Source organism: Taudactylus pleione, unplaced genomic scaffold (genome assembly GCF_031769625.1).
Source record: "Taudactylus pleione unplaced genomic scaffold, aTauple2 ptg000907l, whole genome shotgun sequence".
Taxonomy (NCBI): domain Eukaryota; kingdom Metazoa; phylum Chordata; class Amphibia; order Anura; family Myobatrachidae; genus Taudactylus; species Taudactylus pleione.
In genome coordinates, this window is record NW_028285308.1 from 484,538 (window position 1) to 512,360 (window position 27,823).

The 27,823-nt window shown below is 49.8% G+C and overlaps 1 protein-coding gene across 3 annotated transcripts in view; it reads left to right on the forward strand.

Moving 5' to 3' along the window:
- Positions 1 to 8,324: 8,324 nt before the first annotated feature.
- SACK1H (scaffolding CK1 anchoring protein H) overlaps positions 8,325 to 27,823 on the forward strand; it is a 67,085-nt gene continuing 47,586 nt past the window's right edge. The window contains exon 1 of one of the 3 annotated variants that reach the window (XM_088459391.1): positions 8,325 to 8,345. The gene's annotated coding sequence lies outside the window, so the exon portion shown is untranslated. Of the gene's footprint in view, positions 8,346 to 8,527; positions 8,549 to 8,807; positions 8,889 to 27,823 lie in introns of those variants that run through there. The other 2 variants (XM_088459392.1, XM_088459390.1) reach the window with 2 other exon arrangements.

Sequence of the window (27,823 nt, forward strand, 5' to 3'; positions counted from 1 at the left end):
GGGGGAGGGTTAGGGTTAGGCACTAGGGGGGAGGTTAGGGTTAGGCACTACTATGGGAAGTTAGTGTGAGGCACTAAGGGGGGGAAATTAGGGTTAGGCACTATTGGGGGAGGTTAGGTTTAGGCACTAAGGGGGATTAGGCACTAATGGGGAGAGGTTAGGGTTGTGCACTCAGGGGGGAGGTTAGGGTTAGGCACTAATGGATTGAGGTTAGGCACTAATGAGGGGAGGTTACGGTTAGGCACTAAGGGGGGTTTAGGTACTAATGGGGGGAGGTTAGGGTTAGGCACTCAGGGGGAGGTTAGGGTTAGGCACTAATGGGGGGAGGTTAGGGTTAGGCACTAAGGGGGGTTTAGGCACTAATGGGGGCAGGTTAGGGTTAGGCACTAAGGGTGAGGTTAGGGTTAGGCACTAATGGGGGGAGATTAGGGTTAGGCACTAATGGGGGGAGGTTAGGGTTAGGCACTAAGGGGGGAGGTTAGGGTTAGGCACTAAGGGGGGAGGTTAGGGTTAGGCACTTAAGGGGGAGGGTTAGGGTTATGCACTAATGGTGGGAGGTTAGGGTTAGGCATTAGGGGGGAGGTTAGGGTTAGGCACTAATGGGGGAGGTTAGGGTTAGGCACTAGGGGGGAGGTTAGGGTTAGGCACTAGGGGGGAGGTTAGGGTTAGGCACTAGGGGGAGGGTTAGGCACTAGGGGGGAGGTTAGGGTTAGGCACTAATGGGGGAGGTTAGGGTTAGGCACTAGGGGGGGTTAGGCACTAGGGGGGAGGGTTAGGGTTAGGCACTATTGGTGTGGTTAGGGTTAGGCACTAGGGGGAGGGTTAGGGTTAGGCACTAGGGGGGAGGTTAGGGTTAGGCACTAATGGGGGGTGGTTAGGGTTAGGCACTAGGGGGAAGGGTTAGGGTTAGGCACTGGGGGGAGGTTAGGGTTAGGCACTAATCGGGGGAGGTTAGGGTTAGGCACTAGGGGGGAGGGTTAGGCACTAGGGGGGAGGTTAGGGTTAGGCAGTAGAGGGGGTTAGGGTTAGGGTTAGGCATTACTAGGGGGGAGGGTAGGGTTAGGCACTACTATGGGAGGTTAGGCACTAACTGTGGGAGGTTAGGGTTAGTTACTAACGGGGGGAGGTTAGGGTTAGGCACTATGGGGGGGTTAGGCACTAATGGGGGGAGGTTAGGGTTAGGCACTCAGGTGGGAGGTTAGGGTTAGGCACTAATGGGGGGAGGTTAGGGTTAGTTACTATCTGGGGGACGTTAGGGTTAGGCACTAATGGGGGAGGGCTGGGGTTAGGCACTAGGGGGGAGTGTTAGGGTTACGCACTAGGGGGGAGGTTAGGGTTAGGCACTAAAGGGAGAGGTTAGGGTTAGGCACTAATGGGGGTGGTTAGGGTTAGGCACTAGGGGGGAGGTTAGGGTTAGGCACTAAGGGGGGGGTTAGGCACTAGGGGGGAGGTTAGGGTTAGGCACTAGTGGTGAGGTTAGGGTTAGGCACTAGTGGGAGGGTTAGGCACTAATGGGGGGAGGTTAGGGTTAGGCACTAGGGGGGAGGGTTAGGGTTAGCCACTAGGGGGGAGGTTAGGGTTAGGCACTAGGGGGATGGTTAGGGTTAGGCACTAGGGGGGAGGTTAGGGTTAGGCACTAGGGGGGAGGGTTAGGCATTAGGGGGGAGGTTAGGGTTAGGCACTAATGGGGGGAGGATAGGGTTAGGCACTAATAGGGGGAGGTCAGGGTTAGGCACTAGGGGGGAGGGATAGGCACCAGGAGGGAGAGTTAGGGTTAGGCACAAGGGGGTAGGTTAGGGTTAGGCACTATGGGGGTTAGGGTTTGGCACTAGGGGGGAGGTTAGGGTTAGGCACTAGGCGGGAGGTTAGGGTTAGGCAGTAGGGGGGAGGTTAGGGTTAGGCACTTCTAGGGGAGGTTAGGCACTAACGGGGGGAGGTTAGGGTTAGTTACTAACGGGGGGAGGTTAGGGTTAGACACTAAGGGGGGTTAGGCACTAATGGGGGGAGGTTAGAGTTTGGCACTCAGGGGGGAGTTTAGGGTTAGGCACTAATGGGGGGAGGTTAGGGTTAGTTACTAACTGGGGGAGATTAGGGTTAGGCACTAGGGGGGAGGTTAGGGTTAGCCACTAGGGGGGAGGTTAGGGATAGGCACTAATGGCGGGAGGTTAAGATTAGGCACTAGGGGGGAGGTTAGGGTTAGGCACTATGGGGGAGGGTTAGGGTTAAGCACTACTAGGGGAGGTTAGGGTTAGGCACTAAAGGGGTCAGTTAGGGTTAGGCACTAAGGGAGGGAGGTTAGGGTTAGGCACTAATGGGGGGAGGTTAGGATTAGGCACTAAGGGGGAGTTAGGCACTAATGGGGGGAGGTTAGGGTTAGGCACTCAGGGGGGAGGTTAGGGTTAGGCACTCAGGGGGGGAGGTTAGGGTTAGGCACTCAGGGGGGGAGGTTAGGGTTAGGCACTAAGGGGGGGAGGTTAGGGTTAGGCACTAAGAGGGGGAGGTTAGCGTTAGGCACTAAGGGGGGGAGGTTAGGGTTAGGCACTAAGGGGGAGGTTAGGGTTAGGCACTAATGGGGAGAGATTAGGGTTAGGCACTCAGGGGGGAGGTTAGGGTTAGGCACTAATGGGGGGAGGTTAGGGTTAGGTACTAATGGGGGGAGGTTAGGGTTAGGCACTAATGGGTTAGGGTTAGGCACCCTTAAAAGAGGGTTCGTGTTAGAGGGGGGAGAAGGGAGGATTAGACTACTTACCTGATGTTGTTCCGACCCCTCGGGCTCCCGCTGTCGTTATTTGATCTTACATACCGATTCCGTTTTTCCACTTTGCATTTTGGACACAACTCTGCCCCGTGATACAATGACATGGACAGAAGAATCGTAACTGGTAAATCAATATATTTCCTACAAGATGCACAAGGGTACATTAGCGCCTATACAATAAAGTGTGGCGCCCCCTGCAGACTGACAGAACAGCTGCACCCCTTGTTATGAGTGAGTAACATATGCGATAATAGCGCTCGGATGTATTAACCAGCACCCGCAGGGACAGGGGCTCCAAAAGGAGGTAGTCATGTGATGTGCTGGGTGTGACGTGACCGTGTCAGCGACACCAACAAGTGCGCGGTTTACAGACTACGTATGCACCGCGACCATTGCGGTCTGTGTGTATTCCTCCAGAATTCTCTCCTGGTAAATTCTGCGAAGTTTAGCCCATAGGCATCAGCAGCACAACGTACTGATGCCTACCGTTTTTCTGGGAATATGCTGCTAAATTTAATGATATATAGGCAATGCTTGCCGACATTCTGCCTGCCCTCTTCTGGGAGGGGGACGTGACGTGGCTGGTATGGGGCGGGGGGCGGGTGGAGAGGGGGACATGGTCACGCGATCGCATCATTTTGGCCCCTCCCCACTACACAATGGCGAGATTGCCAGCATTGTGAAGAAGAGGGCGGGATCATGATGGCGCGATTTATCGCCCACCCCTGCTGCAGGGGTTTCTGTAGTAACTGGGGGGGAGGTGCCAATGGTGACGCAATTCACCGCACCACACCCCTGCGTCTCACACCTGGGCCTCTCCAGTTACCTGCACTCACTCACTGGATAATCCCTACTCATCAGCACTCACCCACCCAATGACAACACTCACCTGCCCTCACTCACATACATTCACTTATCCAATGATCCCCACTTTTCTATCATTGCTGGATGGACAAAGACCACAATAAAATACATAATGTATACTATGCACGGCAGGACCACAACTCGGACTGGACAGGACGTACATCACCTTATACTGATGGTATGCCCCCAATAAGGATCAATAACCTGTACTTACTCCTGGGAGGTCAGAGTGCAGCATTACTCTCTCCGGAGAGGTCAGAGGGCCTGATTCAGAGCCGGACGCTAATTGCAGACGGTCATTTAAAAAAAGGGGCCGGCTATTTAAATTGTGCGCTCACTCTTTGCCGTTTGTTGACGCCTCTATGTCTGAGCGAGCGAACGAATGAAAAATGCGCTCGCTATTTTGTAAAGACGCCCCTTTGCCGTCCGCATCACACGTCATCTCCGGTATTTATTAGATTAATCGGGAACATCGAAAGGCATCTGAACTGCTCGCAGTGCTTGTGGTAGGATTTTCTTACCGCTATCACTGCGAGCAGTTCAGGATAAAAGACAACCAAGTGACGTGGTCGATGACGCTGCTTTGATAATTATGCACTCCCATTAAACGCCCTTTTTACCGTTAGGCACGCCTGCATTCGGATCTCCACTAACCCGTTTTCAAGCACCTTCCCCTGTTACCACCCACAAACGGTACATTCTGTCACTCACATTAGCAGCCCCTCGCTGTTTTGCGAGCGCACGATTTCCGACTGCAATGACTGGTTTGCGCCTGCGCATTACGACCCATACGCATGCGCAATTGTGCGAACATCGCTCAGAGCGGACGAGCAGCCGCTTACGAGCGGCTCTGAATCAGGCCCAGAGTGCAGCATTACTCTCTCCGTAGAGGTCAGAGTTCAGCATTAAAGTTCAGCATTACTCTCTTCGGAGAGGTCAGAGGGTAGCATTACGTTCAGAGTGCAGCATTTTTCTCTCTTGTTAGGTCAGAGTGCAGCATTACTTTCTCTGGAGAGATCAGAGGGCCTGATTCAGAGCCGCTCGTAAGCGGCTGCTCGTTCGCTCCGAGCGATGTTCGCACATCTGCGCATGCGTATGGATCGTAATGCGCATGCGCTAACCAGTCAGTGCGGTCGGAAATCGAGCGCTCGCAAAATAGCGAGTGCCTGCTAATTTGAGTGACAGGATGAGGCGTTTGTGGGTGGTAACAGGGGAAGGTGCTTGAAAACGGGGAGTGGAGATCCGAACGCAGGCTTGCCAAAAGGTCAAAACGGGCGTTTTAAGGGTGTGCATAATTAACAAAGCAGCGTCATCGGCCATGTCACTTGGTTGTTTCTTAGCCTGAACTGTTCGCATGATTGCGGTAGGAAAATCCAATCACAAGCACTGCGAGCAGTTCAGACGCCTTTCGATGAACTCGATTAATCTAATAAATAGCGGAGATGACGTATGATGCGAGCGGCCAGGGGTCGTCTTTACAAAATAGCGAGCGCATGTTTTGTTCGCTCGCTCAGACATAAAGGCGTCAACAGATCGCAAAGAGCGAGCGCTCAATTTAAATAGCCGGCCCCTTTTTCTGAACGAGCGAGCGCAAATAGCGTCCGGCTCTGAATCAGGCCCAGAGTGCGGCATGGCTCTCTCCAGAGAGATCAGAGTGCAGCATTACTCTCTCCGGAGAGGTCAGAGTTCAGCATTACTCTCTCCGGAGAGGTCAGAGTTCAGCATTACTCTCTCCGGAGAGGTCAGAGTGCAGCATTACTCTCTCCGGAGAGGTCAGAGTGCAGCATTACTCTCTTCGGGGAGAGGTCAGAGTGCAGCATTACTCTTTCCGGGGAGAGGTCAGAGTGCGGCATTACTCTTTCCGGGGAGAGGTCAGAGTGCGGCATTACTCTGTCCGGAGAGGTCAGAGTGCGGCATTACTCTCTCGGGAGAGGTCAGAGTGCGGCATTACTCTCTCCGGAGAGGTCAGAGTGCGGCATTACCCTCGCCGGAGAGGTCAGAGTGCAGCGGTAAAGCAGCAGCTGGGCCTGTAATTCTCCCCATAAGACTGGTAATTATATCTGTGACCTGAGAACGCCAAGGAATGGAAACGTTTAGTTGCACATGTAAGTCTGACGGTCTAACCATTCCCCCTCGTGCCGGCCTTTTACACTTCCTTTTAAGGGAAATAGGTTATTTTTAAAGACTGCTCCTATTCTGTGTATCCCAGTTATAATCTGGTTTCTGGCCAGAAGAACGTTTGTCAGAATTACTTCATAGATTCAGGCACTGGGACCATACTGGGACTGTACTGGGACTTAAAGGCCTTGTGCTGATCCATCTGCCCCAGGAGAACACGGATTGATATTGGAGGCTGCACACAGAAAGGTGTAAGGGGAAGATAATGGAGGCTACACACAGAAAGGTGTGAGGGGAAGATAATGGAGGCTACACACAGAAAGGTGTGAGGGGAAGATAATGGAGGCTACACACAGAAAGGTGTGAGGGGAAGATAATGGAGGCTACACACAGAAAGGTGTGAGGGGAAGATAATGGAGGCTGCACACAGAAAGGTGTAAGGGGAAGATAATGGAGGCTGCACACAGAAAGGTGTAAGGGGAAGATAATGGAGGCTACACACAGAAAGGTGTGAGGGGAAGATAATGGAGGCTACACACAGAAAGGTGTGAGGGGAAGATAATGGAGGCTGCAGACAGAGTGAGAGGAAGATATTGGAGCACGCACACAGTAAGGTGTGAGAGGAAGATAATGGAGGTTGCACACAGAGTGAAAGGAAGCTATTGGAGCACGCACACAGTAAGGTGTGAGAGGAAGATAATGGAGGTTGCACAGAGAGTGAGCGGAAGCTATTACAGCACGCACACAGTAAGGTGTGAGGGGAAGATAATGGAGGTTGCACAGAGTAAGCTGTGAGGAGAATATAATGGAGGTTGCATCCAATGAGAGGAAGCTATTGGAGCACGCACACAGTAATGTGTGAGGGGAAGATAATGGAGGTTGCACAGAGAGTGAGAGGAAGCTATTACAGCACGCACACAGTAAGGTGTGAGGGGAAGATAATGGAGGTTGCACACAAGTGTAAGGGGAATATATTGGACGTTGCACAGAGTGAGAGGAAGCTATTACAGAACGCACACAGCAAGATGTGAGGGGAATATAATGGAGGTTGCACAGAGTGAGAGGAAGCTATTACAGAACGCATACAGCAAGATGTGAGGGGAATATAATGGAGGTTGCACACAGAGTGAGAGGAAGCTATTGGAGCACGCACACAGTAAGGTGTGAGGGGAATATAATGGAGGTTGCACACAGTGAGAGGAAGATATTGGAGCACGCACACAGTAAGGTGTGAGGGGAAGATAATGGAGGTTGCACAGAGAGTGAGAGGAAGCTATTACAGCACGCACACAGTAAGGTGTGAGGGGAAGATAATGGAGGTTGCACAGAGTAAGGTGTGAGGGGAATATAATGGAGGTTGCATCCAATGAGAGGAAGCTATTGGAGCACGCACACAGTAATGTGTGAGGGGAAGATAATGGAGGTTGCACAGAGAGTGAGAGGAAGCTATTACAGCACGCACACAGTAAGGTGTGAGGGGAAGATAATGGAGGTTGCACACAAGTGTAAGGGGAATATAATGGACGTTGCACAGAGTGAGAGGAAGCTATTACAGAACGCACACAGCAAGATGTGAGGGGAATAAAATGGAGGTTGCACACAGAGTGAGAGGAAGCTATTGGAGCACGCACACAGTAAGGTGTGAGGGGAAGATAATGGAGGTTGTACAGAGAGTGAGAGGAAGCTATTGCAGTACGCACACAATAAGGTGTGAGGGGAATATGATGGAGGTTGTACCCAATGAGAGGAAGCTATTGCAGCACGCACACAGTAAGGTGTGAGGGGAAGATAATGGGGGTTGCACACAAGTGTAAGGGGAATATATTGGACGTTGCACAGAGTGAGAGAAAGCTATTACAGAACGCACACAGCAAGATGTGAGGGGAATATAATGGAGGTTGCACACAGAGTGAGAGGAAGCTATTGGAGCACGCACACAGTAAGGTGTGAGGGGAAGATAATGGAGGTTGTACCCAATGAGAGGAAGCTATTGCAGCACGCACACAGTAAGGTGTGGGGAATATAATGGAGGTTGCACACAGTGAGAGGAAGCTATTGGAGCATGCACACAGTAAGGTGTGAGGGAAGATAATGGAGGTTGCACACAGGTGTGAGGGAAATAGAATGGAGGTTGCATAGAGTGAGAGGAAGCTATTGGAGCACGCACACAGTAAGGTGTGAGGGGAAGATAATGGAGGTTGCACACAGTGACAGGAAGCTATCGGAGCACGCACACAGTAAAGTGTGAGGGGAATATAATGGAGGTTGCACAGAGAATGAGAGGAAGCTATTACAGCACGCACACAGTAAGGTGTGAGGGGAGTATAATGGAGGTTGCACACAGGTGTGAAGGGAATATAATGGAGGTCACAGAGTGAGAGGCAGCTATTACAGAATGCACACAGTAATGTGTGAGGGGAAGATAATGGAGGTTGCACAGTAATGTGTGAGGGGAATTTAATGGAGGTTGCACACAGTGAGAGGAAGCTATTGGAGCATGCACACAGTAAGGTGTGAGGGAAGATAATGGAGGTTGCACACAGGTGTGAGGGAAATATAATGGAGGTTGCACAGAGTGAGAGGAAGCTATTACAGCACGCACACAGTAAGGTTTGAGGGGATGATAATGGAGGTTGCACCCAATGAGAGGAAGCTATTGCAGCAAGCACACAGTAAGGTGTGAGGGGAATATAATGGAGGTTGCACAGTGAGTGAGAGGAAGCTATTGGAGCACGCACACAGTAAGGTGTGAGGGGAAGATAATGGAGGTTGCACACAGTGAGAGGAAGCTATTGGAGCACGCACACAGTAAGGTGTGAGGGGAAGACGATACATGTTACACCCCTAGGTGTGCTTGGGAAGAGACAGGCAGATGCACAGTGAGAGTACAGTGGGGGAGGAGAGTGCAGGGCTGGGTCAGCCTCAGGAATGTCTCTTTATCTGACAGCTCCCAGTGGTTAGTGCTGGTGACTGAGCAAACACTGCAGCCTGCCAGGCTCTCTGACTGCTCCCTGCCTCTCTGCCTCTGGGAGGGGTTTGTGCTTCTCTTCCTAAGGAAGAGGGAGTCTGTCTGATAGGGAGAGAGACCCAGGAAGAGACAGTCACAGCTGCAGAGAGAGAGAGAGACCGCTCCCCACCACCTGCCAAGGTAGGACCCCAGCACTGTCAGGCTCTCAGGGGCCCTTACAGGAGGGGCCCCACAACTTCTCTGTAACTTTTACTGGCTACAAACTTGTCTAGTTCCATTACTGAGCTGCCCCCATTCATCTGGCTGCTGTGGGGAGATTGTGTCATAGCACAGTAATAAAGCAAGACTGAGTATTACAGAACTAGGGCTCCAGGATTACAGCGTATTCAGCTGACCGTGTACTCTGCGCTCTCATATCCGCCGCCCCAGGCGGGCAAGAGGGACTGACGCAGGATCTTCTCCAATAGCCACAAATATAGATCTGACCCTTGTGTACAGTCTGTGGGGCAGCGTTAGCAGGAAGGTTACAGGGGTCCGACTGCATAGACAAACTGCGTCTCATTTAGATTGTAAGCTCTTCTTAGCGGGGTATCTCCTATTTATTGTCTCTTTGTGTTGTGCTCTTTATAGTGTCCTCTGCCTTTGTGTATCTATCTATCTATCTATCTATCTATCTATCTATCTATCTATCTATCTATCTCATTTATATATCTATCTATCTGGGGCAATTCAATTAAGCGCAGTGTGAATAGCGTTGGGAAGGGATTCTCGGAGATATTCAATTGACCGCGCTGTTGGCCTGACTAAACGATTTCTCATACCCTCCCGAGGGTGCGAGCAGAATCCGACTAAAGTGCCGCTGCGATACTGATATTCTGCTTAGCGCAGTGCTAACAACATCGCGGCCGGCACTTTATTTGGAAAATGCCGGTTAGCGTGCCTAAACACCCGGCTTAAGTTGCGCTAATCAGCGTCTCTCAACCAAGTGCCAGATGCAGGGGAAACAATTAAATAGCACCAGGAACTCCTTCCCGGCGCTATTCACATCGCGTTTAATTGAATTGCTGTCTACGTACAGCGCTACTGGCGATATTGGCGATTTTATAGATCTCCGTAATCAGTTTGAACATTTTCCGCCGGTTACCACCAGTCATGTGTGAGTCTGTTAATATAACTATATTGGTATATCCTGAAATCCTGTCCGTTCCTCCTCATACTGTGCATTTCCCTCAGTATAATATGTATTAGTGCAGGTGAATCCCAACCAGGCTCCGTTCTAGTATCTCTGTTTTCCTTGTGTTTGGTTTTGTATATCTGACATTGATAGGAGCGTATTCTGTATGTTATGTGACGCGATAACAGTGCTGCGCTGTCGGCCATGTTTAATCAGTCACCTGTTGGGGGGGTCCCTCCTCACTAAATTTGTGGCCTGGTCAATGTGGTGAAACTTTATTACCCGGTTTTCTGACTTTCACTTTCTGTCATGTATTATATAATATAACTGGTGAGAAGGATGTGAGGCCGGTTCGCCATGAGCGCTGGTGGTGGCGCAGTCTATTTAGCCCAGTGCCATGGCGCAGCTCCGTTCTTGTCCAAATTAGGACTGGTGACAGTACAGGATTTCATGATGTACTTGTTTAGCCGAATGTCCAGACCAGTACTGGAGGAATACTGCAGGAGTTACAGGCTTATCGCTGTTTGTATTATATATACTGGGATATTTCCTTATGTTCTTCTCGCAGTGGATGTGGTGTACTTATGGCGTTTTATTGTCAGTATGAATTGTATATGAATAACCATGTAAATTCCAGCAGGGCAGCGTCTGTGTGTAGTGGGGGTACACAGAAGATTTGGGAGCACTGTGGGCCTGATTCAGACCCGCTCGCAAGCGAGTCGATGGTGGCCCAGTGCGCACGCGCCTTCACTCGCTCCAGAGCTCGCAGCAAAATGGGGCGGCTGTCGATGTTGATCGACAGCTCGCCCCGTTTTGTAGGGGGGATGGCTGAACAACGAGGCGTTTCCGAAGGAACGCCTGCCGTTTGCGGGAGGCCCTACTCGTGCTGTCAGTAGTGGACTTCCCGCTCTATTAGAGCTGGAAGTCCACTTGGCATTGCGAGTGCTGAGACCGTACCACAAGGGTCTCCTCGCAATGCCAATGGTCGCGATAATCGTGACCATCGCCAGGCCGCTCGCACAAGCTGTGTCTGGTCACCCACAGCTGTGCGAGCGGCCTGGAGGCCGGAATTAAAAAAACAAAACAATAGGGACGCCCTGATTCAGAGCGAGCGCACGCAAATAGCGAGCGCTCTCTTAATCATGCCCTGTGTTTTGGGGTAACTGACCCCTCTCCCTGGAGCTGTCTAACGTTTATACACCACTTATTTGCCCCACAGGGGGCAGGAACCAGCTTTCCATGAATGACGGTGGCATTGTGCCCTGGTTGCAGTCTGTCGGGGTTATTATAGCTGAGTGACCGAGGAGGATGTGCAGAGAATTATCCGGGAGATTTAATAAGCGGTTCCCAGGCTCACACCAGGAATTCTTTGTATAATACGTATGGGAGGGACAGTGGGGCTGTTGTTCTGGGTCTGACACCTCTCCCTAGGGTGAGACTCGGCCTAAACTGCTTATCGCCCTGTTCCCACAGGTGGTCCCCACATTGTCCTGTGCCTCCGTGTTCTTGTGAGGTGTTAGAGCAGACTCACACGGCCTGTAGCTGCCTAATGGTTGTAGTATGCTTGGGACTTGTAGTTCTACAGTAGCTGGATAGTTACCAGATGCCTCACCTGGGCTCAGAGATACCACTTATCTGCGTGTTATAGATATATGATATATAGACCCAGATTATTGAGGAATTACTGTGGTGGCCTCTGGGCAGAAACTCCTATTACTCAGGTGGGGGAGGGGACGGAGCGCTGTAAGACAGGTTGGCCCACTCCTCACAGATGAGACACCTGGGGCAGTGAGCGCTGCTGCCTTGCGCTTCATTCCTGGAATTAGAACGAGAAGCACTTAGTCATTATTCCGACCCACATGGACCGCCAGGACCGCCTTCCCGAGGAACGTACGATTCCTTGGGTGCTTATTAAAAATGTGGTGATTAATCTCTTAGTCAGCGACCAGCCCAGTTGCTCTCGCAGTGCGGGCACAGTAGGCCATAGAAATGGGCACGTCCGTGTATATCCGGCTGTTTCCTGGCTTTCATGCGATATCAGAAATCTGCCTCCAATCCCTGGGTCTGCTCCTACGATCGCACGTACAATCATCTGCCTCTAAATCCTGTATGAAGTTATTAATTCAGATGTGCCAGACCTGTATGCGTTCGTGCTGGGAGTACCACCGTTCTGATAGAAGGGTCATAAATCACTATGTCCATATGGTCACTGGGCAGCTGAGTGGTTAGCCCCCGTCCTCCGCAGCAGAGTTATATTAGAGTGACCCCAGTATTTAACATTGCACTCTCTTGTACTAGTTGTATAAAATATCTCTGATCGATTGTTATGTTTCATTCATGTGACGTTACCATAAATATTCCTGTATCCAGCACTCGCGGCATCAAAATGACAGCGAGAACTAGAGAATAGAGAAGGGGGTACAGTATTAGAATAGGAAGGGGGTACAGTATTAGAATAGGAAGGGGGTACAGTATTAGAATAGAGAAGGGGGTACAGTATTAGAATAGAGAAGGGGGTACAGTATTAGAATAGAGAAGGGGGTACAGTATTACTCTATGATACTTACTCTATGATCCATAAATGGATGCAGTACAAGTTTCCTGAAGGGCTCTGTGGAATGGCTGATAACAGAGGACAATAGCTTGTGCTCACTGCTTTGTAAGTGTATTATAGTATAAAACCGTAAACCTGAGAGACTCTGAAACCATGGCCTGCACTGACCTTTTGCAGAATTAGGCAATCCAAAATAAATAGGCAATCTCCACGGATTAGTGAACAATGGCAGATTATTTATTCTTCTCATCCTCGCTCCTCCCAAGTTACCCAAGTGTCATTATACCCAAGTGTCATTATACCCAAGTGTCATTATACCCAAGTGTCATTATACCCAAGTGTCATTATACCCAAGTGTCATTATACCCAAGTGTCATTATACCCAAGTGTCATTATACCCAAGTTTAGGGTCCTGCGGCTCCGGATTTCTCCCCCGATGTGCAGTGAGTGCTTAGAAACATTTATGCTGAGCACAGAGTGGGGGATACATGTAAGGTTCTCCATGACGCTGGAGCCCCGGACATGGGAACTGCGCACTTGGATATCCATGGATGACAGAATTGTAATTCCTATGTTATTTATTAGCAACAGGATTCTTGGAGTAAACCTGGTAATTTTACCTGCGGTAACGGGCACTCTTATTACCTGTGGAAACGGGCACTCTTATTACCTGTGGTAACGGGCACTCTTATTACCTGTGGTAACGGGCACTCTTATTACCTGTGGAAACGGGCACTCTTATTACCTGTGGAAACGGGCACTCTTATTACCTGTGGAAACGGGCACTCTTATTACCTGTGGTAACGGGCACTCTTATTACCTGTGGTAACGGGCACTCTTATTACCTGTGGTAACGGGCACTCTGATTACCTGCGGAGACGGGCACTCTTGTTGCCTGCGGAGACGGGCACTCTTGTTGCCTGCGGAGACGGGCACTCTTGTTGCCTGCGGAGACGGGCACTCTTGTTGCCTGCGGAGACGGGCACTCTTGTTGCCTGCGGTGACGGGCACTCTTGTTGCCTGCGGTGACGGGCACTCTTGTTGCCTGCGGTGACGGGCACTCTTGTTGCCTGCGGTGACGGGCACTCTTGTTGCCTGCGGTGACGGGCACTCTTGTTGCCTGCGGTGACGGGCACTCTTGTTGCCTGCGGTGACGGGCACTCTTGTTGCCTGCGGTGACGGGCACTCTTGTTGCCTGCGGTGACGGGCACTCTTGTTGCCTGCGGTGACGGGCACACTCTTATTAGCTGTGGCCGATATCAGTCTCTAGGCAACAGAATGAGATTAATCTAGGTCTACCAGTGATACTCCAGCTGTTGTGAAACTACAAGTCCCAGCATGCCCTGCCACAGTTTTAGCATTCCCCAACAGCAAAACTGTGGCAGAGCATGCTGGGACTTGTAGTTCCACAACATCCGGAGAGCCACAGGTTGGCCAGGCCTGCTCTAGGTGATATCTTGTGGCTCTGGCAGTCACTAATAAAAATGTTCTTATTCCACAAAATATTTACAGAGATTTTGGGGCCTATTCATCAACATTAAAATAACGTTTTTAAGGACATTTTCCTTAAATATCGTTATTTTAGTATTCATGAAGAGACTTAACACAGGAGGTATCACTGATATCTCCTGGTTAAGTCCCCCTGCGTTAATTTCCACACTCCCCATACATTAGTACATTAGTATGGTGTATGGGGATATGGAAATTATGGTATTCATCAAATTCCGGTGTCTGCTCAGACACTGTGTTCTCCCAGTAGAACACAATAAAGTTTAGAAAAAAAAAATAAAAAAAAAAAATATATATATATATTTCTAAACTGTACATTGTGCTGCTGGGAGAACACAGTGTCTGACACCAGCGCTGCAGCGGGCAGGTAAGTCTGGGATAGGGGGGGGGGGTTGGACACACACACACACAAAATGACCTCATCTGTAGGTGGTGCTGTGCATGCGCTGCTATTACGGATGTAACGGCGTATGCGCAGCACTGTTTCCAGATGCGGTAAGTTAGTGTAGAGAGGGATAACTATCTATTTCCTGAAAAGCTGTCATCGCAAAAATGACAGCTTTTTGAAATTGATAGTTATGAGGAGGAGGAATGATGGAGGAGGAGGAGGAATGATGGAGGAGGAGGAAGGAGGAATGATGATGGAGGAGGAGGAGGAGGAGGAATGATGGAGGAGGAGGAGGAGGAGGAGGAATGATGGAGGAGGAGGAGGAGGAATGATGGAGGAGGAGGAGGAGGAATGATGGAGGAGGAGGAATGATGGAGGAATGATGGAGGAATGATGGAGGAGGAGGAGGAATGATGGAGGAATGATGGAGGAGGAGGAGGAGGAGGAATGATGGAGGAATGATGGAGGAGGAGGAAGAGGAATGATGGAGGAGGAGGAATGATGGAGGAGGAGGAGGAGGAATGATGGAGGAGGAATGATGGAGGAGGAGGAGGAATGATGGAGGAGGAGGAGGAATGATGGAGGAGGAGGAGGAATGATGGAGGAGGAATGATGGAGGAGGAGGAGGAGGAGGAGGAATGATGGAGATGGAGGAGGGGGAGGAATGATGGAGGAGGAGGAGGAATGATGGAGGAGGAGGAGGAATGATGGAGGAGGAGGAGGAATGATGGAGGAGGAGGAGGAGGAGGAGGAGGAGGAGGAATGATGGAGGAAGAGGAGGAATGATGGAGGAAGGGGAGGAATGATGGAGGAGGAGGAGGAATGATGGAGGAGGAGGAGGAATGATGGAGGAGGAATGATGGAGGCGGAGGAGGAGGAGGAATGATGGAGGAGGAATGATGGAGGAGGAGGAGGAGGAGGAATGATGGAGGAGGAGGAATGATGGAGGAGGAATGATGGATTCCTCCGGTAATTAGGTAGAACTCCATGTGAGCTCTAAACCTAATTACCTACAGAGAATTTTAAGTTATGATGAATAGGCCACATTGTGTTTCATAAACTGGAGCTCAAACAGCGGAAAAGATGCGAATGTCCTGGATTATGTCCCATCCCAGAGGCTGCGTAAACATTGGGACATTGCCGCCTATCGGGCAGCCGTGCAACCACTACTGATGCGCAGAGAGCTCTCGTGCTGCGAAGGAGATCGCAGTGGCTAATTTATGCACGCCCATGAAATGGTCAGACACGCCTGCGTTATCTCCCCCAGACCCCGTCTACCTGTCACTCACTTTACGAATGGATCCTCTGTGCAGGCATATTCTGCGTGTGTACAGTGCGGCTTATGTGCAATGGCAAAGAATCGCTTAATCAGCGTAAAAATCGACATTGCATACATCTCTGAATGAGGCCCCCAGCCGCTGTCATATAATGGGATGTGAAATAGTCCCATACTGGGGATTGGATAAGAGACGTTCTCTGCACTTCTGTCCGTAGCCAGTCCCCCCCCATCCCCACCCGGCCCCCCCGCCGGTGTCCCAGCCAATCCCCCCCCCCCCCCTCCCCGACGTATAACGCTGGCCCATTGTCTTGTCTGCCAGGCATTACAGTGGAAGTAGATTGAGGAACGGTCTATTGACTCTTACATTGTGTACGGAGCACTCGGCTTTATCCTGTGTCATTGCAGCTTCTCCTCCTCCTCTGTGCAGGCAGATGTTTATCCTGAGGACAGTAGTAGATCATTATGAATACTCTGTTATCTGTACATACAGTGCTGGAGGCGTGTGTTTCAGGGGGAGGGTGTAGGTATATCTATGTGTATAGCTCATTATGAGGGAATTTAGCCTCCACTAATGGTTCTGAGCAGTTTCGTGTTCTGATCACTGATAAGTTTGTTCTTTTATTGGGCTTTATCTGCCAGCTTTTTACCTTGCACCAGTATCTGTGATATATTTCTGTTCCATAATGTCATGATGCCAACCATTGGACGCCAGGTGGGCAGTGTTGGAACATACAGTAGCAATTGCTGCAGGCTCTGTATTATTAGAGAAGATATACTGGAGGGACTGGAGGTGGCGCTGTGTCCTTTGTTGTCGCTGTGTAGTCTCTCTTTGTTTTGATAGTGTACTCCATACTTGCTGTCTTGGAAGGTGCGGGAGACTCCTGATATTTTGAGTAGTCCCCCACACCCCTGGAAGAGTGGGCAGATCTCCCGCCAGCTTCCTAGTGAAATGGGCAGAATGGGGAAATAATACGGGAATCGCAGATCTGTAGGGAGGGGGGCAGAGCTAAAATTATGGCAATCGCATTGTTGTAGCCCCTCCCTACGAATTTTTTGATGTACACGGGAGCTGATGACATAGAGCCCGGCCACGCCCTCTAAGTAGACCAGTATGGTGTACGCTCTCCTAGACTTATCCTGACAATACTCCAATATTATCACTTTTACATGTATTTGTCACAGTGTAGTTCATTCCACAATCGTGTATATTTCTGCATGTGTCATGTTTAACAAGAGCGCCGTCTGCAGCAGGTAAGGGGCATGATGACGTAATCCGTGCCGCCATACGCCTTGCCCTGCCCACATGATGATACAGGCCGCTTCATCAGGTCACTCCCACCTATTCTCTTCTCCCTTCCTCACGGCACCTCCCAAAGGGAATGCTATGGAAGGTTAATAGCCATGATTAGGAAGACACTGGAATACAGGACCAATGTCTGAAATCCCCTGTTCAAAACACAGAAACACACTGTTGTCAGGATGTGAGTACCCAGCCTCCCTTAGCAATGTGGCCATGGACACAGTCAGTGCAGGACTCAACTTATCCCCATGCTTACAGGTTGGTTTATGGCTGTTTTCTCTGGCGTAGCGATGCTGTATTCAGGTTAACTCGCATGTAGAAAAAGAAAATGAATTTGGAAGAGCTTTAGACTGCGTCTGTGACAGAACAGGTAGTGGCCATCTTGTTGGAGCCGAAGGCTGCATCTCCTTGCGTATAAAATGTGCTCCCATTGGGATGATGTATGGAAATAGAAGCATAAAACATAAATGCACTGTACCATCATCATCTTCATAATAAGTTATTTCTATAGCACTTTTCTCCTAATAGGACCCTACATTTGCATTTAAAATAGAAAATAAGCTGAACAGAAAAGAGGTGTCTATTATTGAAGGATTCTAGAGCAGGGGCCTCTCTGACTGAGCAGGGAAACGAGTTCCATAGAGTCTGAGGGCCTGATTCAGAGCCGGACGCTCTGACCAGAGCGCTCGCTCTGAATCAGGGCCCTCCTCCCTAAAAATGGAGCGGCCTCTTGGACGCTCGCATAGCTGTGGGTTACCACCCACAGCTTATTCAAGCGTCCATGATGATGGTCGCGATGGTCAAGACCATCGGGCTTGCGACGAGACCCTGTGGTAGGGTCTCGCTGCTGCAAACCCTGGAGTGATTTTGGCTCTATCAGGGCCAAAATCACTCCCACTGACTTCACTAGTGATGTCAGTGGGGCCGGACTCAGACGGTAGGCGTTCCCATGGGAACGCCTCCGTCTGGCAGCCACGCCCCCGGCAAGCCCACCAAAGGGGGCGTGCTGTCAGTCACCATCGACAGCACGACCCCTTTGGTGCGAGACCCCGAGGGACGTATTCCTCCTCGCTCGCCGGGTCTCGCGCATGTGCACGATGGAGCTCCCTCCGTCATGCGCATTCGGCCAACATCGACCCGCTTGCGAGCCTCCTTCGCTCGCGAGCGGGTCTGAATCTGGCCCTGAGACACAAAGCTAAAAGCTCGACCCCCAGATGAATTCCGGGAGATTCTAGGTGCTGCTAATAGTCCTTCATCTACAGATCGCAGTAAGTGAGCGGGGCAGGAAGGGGTCAGAAGCTGGGGCAGGTACCTTGGGCCCTGGTCATGTTGGCTTTGGACGTCAGTGAGCCAATCTTGGAAACAATTCACCATCTTGCCGGCAGCCAGTGACGGGAGCAGAGAATGGGTGATATGTGGCAGGAACGGGGCTGGTTGGTGAATAGCCCGGCTGCTGCATTTTGTGCCATCTGCTAGAGGTGCAATTCTTACCCAGGTAGAGGGCGTTGCAGTAGTCTAAAGCTGGGTACACACTGGAGCACTGTCGTTCTGATTTGGCCAAATCGGAACAACAGATCATGTACAGAATATTGTGCTGCACATTATACCTGACGAATATATCGCATATATACACCATGCAGTGTAATGAAGGACGGTACGGATAATCGTTCCGTCATTCATTACATTGTTCTGATGTGTACCCAGGATCCCGTCGGGCCATGGTTGGGTACACTTCGCTCAGTATATACCCAGCTTAGGTGGGATGATACAGATACATGTAGGACTGTAGGTTAGTGATTTCCAAACACTTTTGAATCCCGGCGCCCTAGAGTAACAGCATTGTTTTCACAGCACCCCTAAGTATAAGTTTGTTATTGAGAGATTCAGAATAAAATGTAGTAAATTGTACTCCCCTGTCATCCTTAGGTTCGGTTGTGTGGTGGGGACAGGTGTGTGCTTCTGTTTCTCCTCATATTTACATTACATTGACCATAAATAATTTAATTTTGTGCTGACCACCAACCTGAGGCACCCCTGCAAGTGTCCCGAGGCACCCCAGGGTGCCACAGCGCACAGTTTGGGAACCACTGGCATAGGCAGATAATCTGAGGGAATGAAGTGCTTGATTATGTTCCACAGATGAAAGAATGAGGATTTGATTGTGACTGATACCTGATGTCTAAAGCTGGAAACACCCTAAGCGATGTGTACCCAGCACCCATGTTGCGTGCGGATGGACCCGGCGGTGCGCTGGCATCGGCAAGTGCATACACACTTGCCGACGCTGGGAAAGACGGAGCAACTGCGGCATGTGTACCCGGCATAAGTGCCAAGATTGGGCACATGGTCCGTGTATTGCCGCTGTGAATCCCCCAGTGTAAATCCAGTTTGTTGGCTGTGCTGCAGTCTTGTCCTTTCCTGATGAGCTCCCTCCATAAGGGCCTCAGGGCCTGATTTAGACCCGCTCGCAAGCGCTTGAGCGCTCGTGAGCGGGTCGATGTTGTGCTCTGCGCACGCACAGCGGCCGCACTGCGCTTGCGCAAGCCCCGGAGCGAGAGAGAACTTCTCTCGCTCCGTGGCTCACTACAAAAGGGGCGGCTGTCGATGTTGATCACAAGGGTCTCGTCGCAAGCCCCGATGGTCGCGATGGTCTTGACCATCGCGACCATCATCCTGGCCGCTAGCAATAGCTGTGGGTAGTCACCCACAGCTATGCATGCGGCCAGGAGGCCGCAGAAAATAAAATAAGAACGCCCTGATTCAGAGCGAGCGCTATATCTGAGCGTCCGGCTCTGAATCAGGGCCTCTGTGTTATCAGGGTTCAGCCGCAGTCAACCGGCATCATCCAGTCCTGGAGCTCAGCCTCTCAGTAATAGACGTTAAACTCGCTCATTTTTCCAATAGGTTTCATTTTCACATCTGCTTATTTGAACTGAAGTTATGGGAAAGGTCAGGATTTCACAATCGGCCACACGTCCCTCACAGTGTGTTTCAGAGTGTTCAGAGGGCGATATCAGGGTCATTTGCAGCAAGTTACTATCTTCCAAATCGTTTTAGTACCAATCATTATGATCTTAATTAGACAACTTAACTTTTGAGTTACACTTTAACAAATACAATAAATGACACTTATTTGAATGTCAGAAACCGCCTCTTTTTCGGTTTAAGCATTAGCTGTTCTGTGATCCGGAAGGAATATCCTTAAAGCATGGCCTGCTTGCAGCTCCTGAATCTGTTGCTGTATAGGGCATATACGGGAATAGTATGTACAGGGGCAATTCCCTGTTCTCTGCGGCCATCTCTGAAGCTGGCCATACACTGCGCATTAAGGCCCTGATTCAGAGCCGGACGCTCTGATATAGCGCTCGCTCTGAATCAGGGCGTTTGTTTGTTTTTGTGCGGCCTCCTGGCCGCTCGCATAGCTGTGGGTAATGCCAGAGAGTAGCATTTAGCGCTCTCTCTCCAGTTTTGGGGTAAATATCAGCCACATTGTTGGAACCTTTTTGTTATTTATTAAAATGCAAGAACATCAATGAGTTAAAAACGCTTCCAATATAGTAACAGCTTCTTGTGTACGACGCGGCAGCTGGAGCGGAGATGTCGCTAGCGTCATGTAGCGTCTGCGCCTATGCAGCATTGTAACACGTTGCTAATTTATTGCCTGATATACAGATGTGTTCTCATACATCTAGCCTCCTTGCGCGCTAAATAGCCCTTCTAGTCGTGCCATGCCGTGATGGGACTCGGTAGCGCTGAGCGTCTTTTCATGTGACTTTTTACCTTCAAATGCGTCTTATTCACACAGCGATGCGAATATTTAGCACAAGCAGATCCGACTGTTATGATACGCAGCATGTCTGTGTTCCGTGACTGCGGTGTATCTGCATGTGAAACGCTACGTTACCGCGTCAGCGGCTGTTACCGCGTCAGCGGCTGTTACCGTTGTTACCGAGTCAGCGGCTGTAACAAATAAAACGCATTTGAAGGTAAAAAGTAGCATGAAAGACGCTCTGTGCTCCCGAGTCACACGGAGATCCCGCGTTATGTGTAGCGCGACATGTAGCGCACGGAGGATAGATGTATGTGGACACCTCTGTAATGGTGATCAGAGAACTTGCTAATCAGCAGTGACTATGGATCATGGAGGCTTCCCGATTGGGGTTACTGAGATGGATATTGGATTCTACCGGAGATATAAGATTGTTTGTCAGGAATGATCCAAAGTTCATCCTCACTTCTGTAAGTGTGTTTTCTACAGTGACTGTGTGATCATCGGTGACACGCAGGTGTAAGACACACTGTATGCTATAGAGCGGCCTTGGCGTGGTCCAGGGCGTGCTGTGTATTTCCACAATTTATTATTAACTCATTTGTCACATGAATAATTAGTGCCCCCATAGAGGTTTTTTATTTTGTGTGAACTATACGAAGACTGAGAGGTGAACAAACGCGCTTCCTAAGGGCGAAACGCGCGCCTGGTGAGCTCCCATCTACAGGAACTAGTCATTACAGCAGTGAGTGACGCTGAGCTTGATCCGCACCCATACATACTTCTAAGGCAGGGGTTCCCAACCTCGGTCCTCAAGGCACACTAACAGTCCAGGTTTTAAGGATAGCCATACTTGAGAACAGGTGTCTTAATTAGTACCTCAGTTATTTTGAATTACAAACAAAAAATGGCAGCTGCTCAATCAATCTTTTCAGGTGCATGAAAGGATGGGGTCATACCAAGTAGAAAAAGGGGTGGGGGGGTTTAACCCCCTATTGTTCCTCAGCACACTGAATAATACCTGCAACAACATATGAATACTATATGGTCATAGAAATCAGAGATATTAGTTGCATGCATTTGCAAATACATGGGAAGCTGCTAGGCCACGTCACGGCTTCTCTGTCACTAGCAGTCCCTAACACTAAGGGGTTCACGTCCGGGGAGCAGTGCACCTCGAAAAACGTCCAGCCCAGGACCCCCACAGGGCATCACACGAAAAAATGAAGAAGGATGACAGTGCAGTGTAAAGTATAGATGTGTGCGAGTAATCATTAAGTGTTGAAAAAGGGGTTAAAATATATGTGAAATGTTACATGAATAAAAAACAAACATTAAAGGTGATGTGAAAAGTAACTATGTGTATTAAGTGGTGATGCCATGAGGGGGCCCAGCCAGACCAGCCCCGGGGGCCCTACACCCAAACGCTCACCCCAAATGTAATATACCAATTATAAGGCCTCATGATAAAGGCACGTACATAAATGCATCCAAATTAAGAGCCAGCTTACCTGGGAGTCACCCCTAGCACTACTAGACCGAGCATGCCCTCCTAATACTGGCTCATTCATGCATCTCATAACAACAAACAAAAAATGGCAGCTGCTCAATCAATCTGGTAGTATTATTCAGGTGCATGAAAGGTAGGGGTCATACCAAGTAGGAAAGGGGTGGGGGGGAGTTTAACCCCCCTTTGTTAAACCCCCCCCCCCCACCCTTTTTTCTAATTAGTTATTTTGAATTAGCCATCTGTGCTCAGACATGGATATCACTAAAACCTGGACTGTTAGCGTGCCTTGAGGACCGAGGATGGGAAGCACTAAGGTACTTTGCACACGCTCTCATCTGGTCCAGCAGAGAATCCCGGCGACTAAACGATCCGCAGAAACGATCTTTCTTCTGGGACGCTCTCACCCTTTATCTCCCTGACAGCAGTGACGGGGCTTTGCCGAGGGAGACCGCTCCGCACTGCTCCTAGCTGTCTAACACAATTGCAGACGTCTGTCTCTCCAACAGCTGCTAAAGTAAACACTTGGCTAATACCGTAAATTACAATGAGAAAAGCTCTTTATTTTAGGTCATAAACAATTGCATGAAGGTGTAATACATCTGACCTACAGACGCACAAACTCGCTACTCCTGTATGTATGAAATCTCGTCATATTTTACAGAACACGCCCTTATTATTGGTCACTTTGGTGATTGATGGGGACTGATACTAGGACGGTGATTATGGGGGGAGTGCTATCAGTGGTGTCACTCCGAGGGGTGACCCCAAAACGCCAGCTCCTCTTCAGTGACCGGCTGTGATGTCATTGTGCAGCACCCGGCTCCCGGTCACTAAGGAGGAGCCGGTAATGCGGTGATAGTCTCAGGGGACAGCCCAGCATCTCCGGGAGTGCGATGAAACCAGGGGTTACCCCAAAACGCCGGCTCCTCTTCAGTGACCGGCTGTGATGTCATTGTGCAGCACCCGGCTCCCGGTCACTAAGGAGGAGCCGGTAATGCGGTGATAGTCTCAGGGGACAGCCCAGCATCTCCGGGAGTGCGATGAAACCAGGGGTGACCCCAAAACGCCGGCTCCTCTTCAGAGACCGGCTGTGATGTCATTGTGCAGCCACCGGCTCCCGGTCACTAAGGAGGAGCCGGTAATGCGGTGATAGTCTCAGGGGACAGCCCAGCATCTCCGGGAGTGCGATGAAACCAGGGGTTACCCCAAAACGCCGGCTCCTCTTCAGTGACCGGCTGTGATGTCATTGTGCAGCACCTGGCTCCCGGTCACTAAGGAGGAGCCGGTAATGCGGTGATAGTCTCAGGGGACAGCCCAGCATCTCCGGGAGTGCGATGAAACCAGGGGTTACCCCAAAACGCCGGCTCCTCTTCAGTGACCGGCTGTGATGTCATTGTGCAGCACCTGGCTCCCGGTCACTGAGGAGGAGCCGCTAATGCGGGAATAGTCTCGGGGGACAGCCCGGCATCTCCGGGAGTGCGATGAAACCAGGGGTGACCCCAAAACGCCGGCTCCTCTTCAGTGACCGGCTGTGATGTTATCGTGCAGCATCTGGCTCCCGGTCACTGAGGAGGAGCCGGTAATGCGGAGATAGTCTCGGGGGACAGCCCGGCAACTCCGGGAGTGCGATGAAACCAGAGGTGTGCCGCAAGGCCAAGTCCCTTTTCCAGACACGCGTCCCAGTGACACCGCTGAGCGCCATAAATTACAATTGTGAATACCCTCGTATGCAGCTGCCCCACGCACTGGTCCGCGCTCCACGCTCTGATCCTCCACTACGTGTTCTTTATGTTGGGATGGACGTTATGTTACAATACATCTGTTTACCATACACATACATCTAAATGATTTGAACCTGGGGATCCGTTATTGTTAATCTCATATCTAAAACTAGGTACGCACTGGAGCCGTGTGTACCCGGATGATATGGCGGCTGATGGGGCGACACATCCGCGGTACGCATCAGTACGATGTAATGAAGGATGGAACGATCCCTCTTTCCATCTTTTATTACTTTCCATGGTGCCGCTTACAATATTGTCCGGTAGACCGTGCAGATTGGACGGTATTGCTAACGACCGCGGGAGTGTGCAGATAGGTGTTCTGATTCAGCCAGAAACGACATATCGGGCTGATATTGCTCCAATGTGTACCCACCTTATAACCATGGGCGGAATCCAAATGTCCGCATCACGCCCGGCACTTCAGTCGGGAGATGCAGTTTACTGTGACCGATGCCAGGATTTAGTCGTGGTAACCGGCATTCTCCGACTTAAGTGCCGGGTGCGATGCAGTTAGCGCACGCGGTAATCCTGCAACTAACATCGCGACACTAGTTCAGACGGATTTCTGCGCACACATCAGCAGGAATCCAGCAGAAATCCTCTAGCCGGGGGTTTACAGCGCGCCCATATGAATATCACTAGGCGCTATTGCGTATCGCGTATAATTGAATTCTCCCCAATAATTGTAACAGATAATATGTCACCTTGTGTCTGGTGATTGGAAACCAGCAGCTCTGCAAAGGGTGAATATTGTGTATCCTAGCGATGTAGCGGAGAGGACCTGTGACAGTACTAATACACTGTTTGCTGCTAATCTATAGTATTCGGGGATCTTCCAGCGCATCCCCGCGACTTACTGACTATATACTGATCAGAACCTGAACAGGAGATTTTTCTGAGCTTTAGAATTTGTGACGTTCTCATTTGTCTTCTGCTAATAGTAATTACAGGCTCCCCAATGACATATTCACTATCTACATATATTATTGGTCTCAGCCATGATGATTCGTTTACGGAGTATATAATATTACAGATAAATTATATCTCTCTCACTATCTATATCTCTCATAAGGAACCTACAGAGGCAGCTGGGGGCTCTTATTATAATGTTGCTTTATGGGCCCGTACACACGGGACGATCAGATATTGATCAGATATCGTTGTCTGATCGTCCTGCATGTTCGATATCGAACATCAGCAACATGCGCCAACCCCTAAACGACTCGCGGGTCCCTATAGTAAACGGGCTAACCTGGATGATATCGACCACCCATGCCCGCGTATCGATGGTCGTTGGAGGGGGCTAAAAAAAGGACGATATAAACTAACTATATCGTTATCGTCCTTTTTATCTGACCTAATGTGTGACAATCGATATGTTCTATTCCTTTGGTTATTGTAGATATTTCTGTGTCAGTGTATATGTTACATCTGTCCTTGTGTTACTAACTTATTTTAATTAAACTATAAATAAAAGTTATGTTTTATTATTAACTCATTTTTCATATGAATAATTAGTGCCCCCAAAAGGTTTTTTCTTTAGTTTTTCGGTCTATACGAGAAACAACCCAACGTACTATAATGCACAATTCATATGCAGCAAGTGAGAGGAGAGCGTTTTACTTTCGGGGCAATTTTCTCTGGTTCAACTGCCCCGGGCACCATCTGTGGCCCTTCTAACAGTCAGATGCGAAGCCACAGCGCCCAGAGCCAGAGCATGCTACGCACCCCCCCCAATACTGAAGGGTGTCTGGGGAGGGGGCATAGCCAGCCAGGGCGTGGGGGCAAAAGGAAGTGAGAGAACAAAGCAGCTGGGGCTGCAGTGTCGGTCAGATGCATGAGGGGCCCCCTGGGGTATCTGATGGGGCCCATGGAAGCAAACAGTGTAATATCAGTAGAGGAAGTGTGATTGGTGGCACCCGCAGAAGGGGCGGTGCCAGTCTTTAGAGGGGGTGTGGCCAGACCAGATAGCCAATGCAGGGAGGGCAGCATATAACGCAAGGTCTGGAATCCGCACACAGCGATTGGCTGTCATATATTAATGAAGGGGCGGGGACCAATAGTGCAGCGGCGTAGTGTGGTTGTAGGTACTGTTAGTGCTGCTGAAGTCCCACTTTAATGGGCAGATTCAATTAGCCACGAGGATTAAAGAATTGCGCACCTATGTAGTATGAACAGCCTCTTCGTGGTGACGTAACTTTCTGTATATATCAAGGCGATTCAAAAAAAACAAAAACCGCACCGCCACAATTTATATTCCCAGGCCTAAGTCAGGAAGGGGTCATTTTAGGCTTTGCCAGGCCAGCCATTGGCGCGGCATGCCAGCTTTGGGCCTCCATTTCCAGGAAAATGTATTCAGATATTTTAAAGTTTTTATACATTTAAACAAAACACTTTTTCAAGGGGAAAAAAAAAACATTTTTAAATGATTTTAATTTGGTAACAGAATAGGTATCGTGGCGGGAACACATATACGTGTGTGATTTACATTGGTGAACTTGCGCTTCCCACCGCCGGGGTGATCAGCGGGGATAGTGGGGTCACACAGGTCAGACTATTGTTCCCGGTGACAGGAAGCGGCTGTATTATCCTTTTACTGGGAATACTGACAGGAAGTCTTCTGTGCGTGGAGAATGTCTTCCCTCGCCATCAGAACGTCACCTCTGATGCCCTCCGCTCCGATAGCTCCTGAAACGCTGCCCGCATCCTGTTATTACAAGCGCTCATCAGCCAGAGTGGATATTAGGGTTAGTGGTTCTTTAAGTAAAAAGCAGAGGAACGTTCTTGTGGGCAGGTTGGCGGAGACGGGCTTGTAATATGGGGATACCTCAATTCTTGGAAAATATGTTTACATTTGTGCTTCTGGGGCTGTCGGTAGGAAAATGCTGAGTCTGTAGGAAAACAGAGCAGCTATATAATAATAAGGGGGGGGGTCCTGGGCGATGCGCCTGGAGCAGATCATGTACTAGGGAAGGAGTATAATTACAGGGGCCTGGTCGGGAGACCCTGTACATGGATACTCCAGGATGAGTGCTAGCACATCTGCACAGGTGTGTCACTTATCTATGTGTATGATCTCCTGCAACTTGTACTAAATACATTGCATTATCCATCTGTGCTTTATATCAACAGGGAGAGTCCGTTCTGCTACCTGCAGTGATGCCATCTCTGCCTGATGATATACAAACAGGGCTGGAAAGCACCAAAAGAAGATGATAGACATTATTTTTCTAAACATGTCTTACATAGCGACAGATTAGTGCGCTGTACAATTGGGAACAAAACCGTAATAAAACAAGACTGGGGTAATAACAGACAGACTTAGAGGACCCCAGGCTTACCATCTATAGGATTATATATATAGAGCAATGTATATAGTATAAGCTGCAGGAGGGCACATATGGGGCACGATATTGTGAAGGTGGTAAAGCTTTTGGAGTTGATGGGTAAAGGGGAGAATCTTTATCATCTTACTTTGTATAGTTCTGAGCAGTAGAAGCCGAGCGATAGGGATGGCAGAAGACATCCTGCCCCCCCCTCCTCCCCCGGGTATTTTTAGCAACGTTTCTACCAGGGGCATTCATGACTTAGGTGGAATAGCGCTACTCTCAGTCATGGCCGCCATGTCTCTGCTAACATTGGGCCTGGAATATGGCGTGCCTAGGCGCGGTGCATAATCCTGCCAGGAGACGCTCTGTGATTTGCGCGGGGGTGCCCTGAATTTTGCATAGTTCGCCGGTTTGGGAAGCACTGGGCAGGTGGAGGGTGTATCTTGTACAAAGTAGGTGTTCAGGTTTCTTAGAGCACCCCAAGGACAGTTATTAAATGTATGGAGGGGATATTTGTAG